This window comes from Microtus oregoni, unplaced genomic scaffold (genome assembly GCF_018167655.1).
Source record: "Microtus oregoni isolate MIOR12 unplaced genomic scaffold, Mior012 000202F_ref0000011, whole genome shotgun sequence".
Lineage (NCBI taxonomy): Eukaryota > Metazoa > Chordata > Mammalia > Rodentia > Cricetidae > Microtus > Microtus oregoni.
Window position 1 is genome coordinate 69,824 of NW_024544861.1, and position 6,021 is coordinate 75,844.

The window sequence follows — 6,021 nt, forward strand, 5'->3', positions numbered from 1 at the left end:
GTAGCGTGGATATTGATAATAAATTCTCTGTGAATTTCTGCTGTGAAGATAAAAGTAAGTAAAGTCTGGGAAACATTTTATAAACTGTGAAGTGCTGTGAAAAAAAAGTTATCATTTTAACAGCGATGTTTTGGCAGAGTCTAGATGCCAGCCAGAAACAGGCTGACTCAGAAGCAGGTTTGTAGGGGAGCTGGCAGCCTGCTGGGGCATTGCTAAGGAAACCAGTAGAAACACAAACGTCCCTAAGCTCTATCCTTATCTGTCTACTGCAGAGTATCTGCCAAGAGCACAAACAGTGCAAGGCTCTGGTCACGGAGAATTTGCCAAAGTTAGCAGCTTCCGTTTGTGGAGGATGAGAAAGTGGGAGTGGCTCCAAGGGAAGAAGGTGTTTCTTTTAGTTCAAAGAAGAAAGCCCTTCCTGAACATTTCTATCCTGTGTGTGCGGTGCCATCTGGGAGGCGAAGAGGAAGGGAAACCTTTGTCCCTGGCAACTTTAAGATGTTTGTAAGGAGATCACATTAGGTAGCAGAAGTCCTGGGTGTGCCTGTGGGCTCCACCAATGGATTCCACTATCCGCATCCTTGCTGAACATAAGGAACAAATGAGAAGAGAATAGGTCTACGACTCTGACAATTGGACCCGTGAAAGTCCCCTGTGTTCCTTTATATTCTGAAAAAATCTCTCATGTAATTCTCCTCTATGCCACTAGTAGTTCCACCGTAAGCCATGGTTTCTGTGATGGACTTCCTTTCCTCCCGCCTTTTCTTTTGAAATAGAGGCTAGCCAGCATGCATGCCAACCTCAGCATTCTAAATAGAATTCCTCATTCTATGAGATATTCCTCCTTCCCGGGGTCTCTTCCTTCATATTATAGCTATTGTTATTAGAAAGCTATATTCTTCAAATGGGTTCTTGGCCCTGCTCCTTCTCTTACCTATCATAATGGCAATTGAGGTGCACTGCCTTCATCACCCAGTTTGTCTAGTCCCACTTCATCACACTGAGCATTCTGTTGGGATCTTTATTACATCTTGCATGGATCATTGGGTTAGGCACCATTTCTGCCTTCTAGTTGCTTTTTTTTTTTAAATCAGACATTTCATTGAAACAACCATAAAAGGAACAAAGGCAAGACTAGAAAACAAGAGAGACAAACATGATCATTGCCTAGCCCAACTGTCATCAGAGAGGCTTCACCCAGCAACTGATGAAAACAAATGCAGACCCACAATTAAATATTAGGCAGAGCCTGAGAAACCCCAAGGAAGAGGGAGAGAAAGGATTGTAGGAGCCAGAGGGGTCCAGGACACCACAAGAAAACCCAACACACAGAACCAACTAAGCTAGGCTCATAGGGCCTCACAGAGACTGAACCAACAACCAGCAAGCTTGCATGGAACTGGCCTAGACCCTCTGCATATATGTTACAGTTGTATAGCTTGGTGTTCTTGTAGGACTCCTAACAGAGGGAGCAGGGGCTGTCTCTGACTCTGTTACCTCCTTTTGGGACCCTTTCTTCCTACTGGGTTGCCCCTTCGAGTCTCACTGCAGCTTCATATACTATGACTGACTGATATTCACGGTAGGGCTGCCCTTTTCTCAAGAGAAACAGAAGAGGAGGAGTGGATGGGGTTGGGGTAAGGAGAGGGGTTGGGAGAAAAGGAGAGAGGGGAAACTGCAGTTGGGTTGTAAAAACAACAACAAAACCAAAATAAACAGATAAATAAAATAAAATGTAAAACTATAAAAAGTAAAAAGAGAAAAAGAATTTTATTTTTAATAAATTTTTGGTTTCTGTACAAAAATCAGTTTCATGGTGGTATTTTTATACACACCATCATACACGGTCACTTTTATGTCTCTTCCAGAAGCTGCCAATGCCTATTTTTAAAAGACAAAGTCACGCGTGCTGTTTCTCTGCTTGAAATCATCTTCTTGACTACTTCCTTTCCCTTCCATAGCAGATGAGCCCGCTCCTGTTAAGGAAAACATTGGGAATCTTGAGATCAAAGAAATAATCGTGGTGTCTTGTGGGTCTTCGTGTGGGGTGGATTTAGCTAAGCTCTCAGCATGACCAAGATTCCTCACCCACAACAAGGGGTGGTTGTAGGAAATGCAGAGAAAACTAGGTATATAATCGAGATTGTTTTAAAGATATTTTTCTCAAAATTCTATTGGACATTAGCAACTTTTTAGGTTTCTGGGTTATTTTTAGCTTGAGTCATTGCAGCTATCAGATAAATAAGAGATGTAGTAAAAGAACAGGCTGAGATGAACAGGCTGAGATGCCCACCGGGCTCCAGTGGATAATTCCAAAGCCATGGCCACATGAGCCATTCTGGTGTCTTAGTTAAAGTTACTATTACTGTAATAAAATACCATGACCAAAGAAACTTGGGGAGGAAAGGGCTTATTCAACTTAGACTTCAATTTCACAGTTTTCCATAAAGGAGATCAGGACAGGAACTGAAAACAGGGCAGGGACCTGGAGGGAGGAGCTGATTCAGAGGCCATGGAAGAGTGCTGCCTACTGGCTTGCTCTTCCTGTTTTTTTCAGCTTCCTTCCTTCCTTCCTTCCTTCCTTCCTTCCTTCCTTCCTTCCTTCTTTCCTCCCTCCCTCCCTCCTTCCTTCCTTCCTTCCTTCCTTCCTCCCTTCCTTTCTTTTTAATTTTAAGTTTTTTATTCGTTTTACATACCAACCACAGTTTCCCTACCTTCCCTCCTCCCACTCCCCTACCATCTTCTCCCTAACTCATCCCCATCCACTCCTTAGAAAGAGTAAGGCCTCTCATAGGGAGTCAACAAAACCTGGCAGAACCAAGCCCCTCCCCTTGCATCAAGGCTGAGCAAGACAATAGGGAATTGACTCCAAAAACCCCCGGCTCATGCACCAGGGATAGATCCTGGTCCCTCTGCCAGGAGCCCCTCAAACAGACCAAGTTACACAACTGTTGTCCCACATGCAGAGGGCCTAGTTCGGTCCCATGCAGGCTCCTCAGCTGAAGTGAGGACCCCTAGTTCAGGGATGACACCACCTATAATGGGCTGGGCCCTCCTCTATCAACACTAATTAAGAAAATGCCCTACAGGATTGCCTACAGCCTGGTCTTATGGAGACCTTTACTCAATTGAGGCTTCCTCCGCTCTAATGGCTATAGCTTGTGTCAAGTTGACATAAACCTAGCTGCTACAACTGGCTAGGCTTAATGACTCTCTCTCTCTCTCAAAAAAAAAAATGTCAGAATACACTGTAAGCATGCCTGAAATTGTCAAAGAACAAATCAATGAAAGACAAAACAAATAGAAGGAAAAGAGACTAGAAAGTCTGTGACCTGCACTTGTAAGAGAATTGGATTTGATTTCACCATTACTGAGAGCAAGTGAATGGATTAGGTCCATCAGATGCCATAAAAATAAAGTTCATAGTTAACTCTGGGAATGCTTATGTGTTAACTAGAAGGAGTCAGAGTTTGTTTCCTACAGCATTTCAACAACAATCCTTTTTAGAATTTAGTTGTTGGGTTTTTTGTTTCTGTTTGTTTTAAAGCTGCTCTCGGGACTTTTATTACATTTAAAATAATATGTCTAGTTCTGAATTAAATTTATTTTCCACAGAACATGTTTACATGCACAATTATGGTGCCTTTATGAAATCCAGTGATTCGCTACATTTGATGAAATCTGCTACTACTTAACTTCTCAGGGAAGTGTCTCTCTCTAAATCCTGGTTTTCCAATAGTAAATAATAAAGGAATCCCTTTAAGGAGATGTGTGTGGTGAAATGCGGTAATAAACTTATGTGTTTAGAAAAGCAGTATCGTCAACAAAATAAGTAGCTGCTGGGATGGTAGCACAGATGAGGACAATGGGGAAGAAGAAACAGGAGGAGCAGATAAAGATGAAGACAGTGAAATTCCCCTCAGGGATGCAGTGCTTCCACAAGGCTGTGCTGTAGGAAGGATGCAAATTCATGGTGTGGACAAAGCTTTCCTGGCCCAGCCTCTTCCCCAGGAATACACTGTCCCTCCTCCGGGAGGCACTGATGAAACCAGCATGCACTTTGTGGCAAGTGTGATGGCCACCCCCACTTCCCTGGCTTACGAACACTTTCCACTCATATGGAAAGGAAACTTTAATACTTCCTACTGACAGGGAAAGATCGGGTTTAAGCATTTGATACTTGAAAAATTTGAGAGACAGGAATTACTCTGAGCTTGATCCATAGAAATCACATTTCAAACACGTGAGTGTGTCAGACGGTTGTTTTCATGGAACAAGGGAAGTCTATGAGCCTCTGTCTTGATAGGCGAACAGAAAACCCATTGTCCTCGGGGCTTCCCTTTCTCTAGAGTCATAGAAGAAACCCTCTGGTTGTAATCTTCCATGGCTAGCACTAATAAATGTTTTGTCTGCGTTTGCATGGCTCCTTAGCCAGCAAACAAGGTATCTGAAATGCGAAGTTTAAAGGGACATTCTTTGCTAAGAGGTGATGTTTTCCTCAGACAGATCTCACTCGGGCCCTGATGTCTACTATAAGATGGCTCTGGGAATCAAAGCTGAGGTCCCTACTATTTATGGAAATCAGAGGCCCATGTCCTCTTATCCATATTGATGACTCTCATTTTTCTTTTTTTTTAATTAAATTTATTTATTTATTAAAGATTTCTGTCTCTTCCCCGCCACCGCCTCCCATTTCCCTCCCCCTCCTTCAATTAAGTCCCCCCCCCCGCCCAAAAAGCAATCAGGGTTCCCTGTCCTGTGGGAAGTCCAAGGAACCCCCACCTCCATCCAGGTCTCATAAGTTGAGCATCTAAACTGCCTAGGCTCCCACAAAGCCAGTGCGTGCAGTAGGATCAGAAACCCATTGCCATTGTTCTAATATTTCCTATTTCAGCACAAATTATCCCAGGATCTCAGAGTGTAGGAAATCAAGGCCCACAGAAGGTTCTGCACTGAAGGTGTCTCTCTTGGGCCTCTAAGATTTCTCTGAGGAAACACAAAGGTTTGGCTGGTTTTGAAACTCTCTCTTTCTGGAGCTCTCTTTCTCTGGGCATGTGTGTCAGGGTGTGTATGCACATACATGTGTGTTAATGCATATGTACACAGAGGTAAACAGCAGACAAACACAGACATAAATAAACACAGCTTAATATCTTCGCAAATGATTTTGCTTACTCCTATTACAGATAGGGATGCCGAGGTTCTGAGAGATGACACAATTCATAAACCACAGAGCACTAGTAAGTCGCAGTGATAAGCTGCTCCTTGGCATCAACTCTCTCACCAGCTTCCCCAGGCTCAGCCCAAGGCTCTTACATTCTTACAACAACTATGAGGAATGAAAATTTTACTTCCCTAGATTTTCAGCTACTTCAAAATTCTTGGGTTAAATGACAGATGCTGTGGTCTTCTGCCTTCCCAGATGAATTTGAATGTCTGTGATGGCAGGAAAGTGTCCAGTTCTAGAATAAAGTTAACATTAAAGCCATGAAGGACTGTCATGCTATAAGCTTTAGAGACCAGTTAGCCACACTTTGGCGTATTTTACCTGTAAGTTGTGCTATTCCATGTGATTTGGTTTTAAACAGCAGAATTTTACTCTGTAACATACGTCAATCTATTGGCATGATCTGGAGTGATTGACTGATCAAAAGCAGAGAAAGAAAATCCCAGCTTTTAGAAAAGGCAGGACTGGACCTCAAGGGCCCAAGATTATGCTGCCCAGCGGTGCTAGTCTTGGCCAAGTGCCCATAATATTGCAGACCACAAGAGTTCATTTTCTCACATTGAATGTCTAAGATCAAGTATTGGGAGGGTTGAATTTTGGGGATGTCTTTCTTTTGAATTGAAGATGGCTCCCACCTCCCTGATTTCTTAAGAGATTTGTCTTTTGCATCCATCACTTTCAGTGTCTTCCCGTAAGGATTGTGGTCCCTTTGCCCTTGTTTCTCACCCTATATAACTTACTTTTATCTTAATTATCTCCAGAACCAGACAGTCTAGATTTAGGGTTCAGTTTCA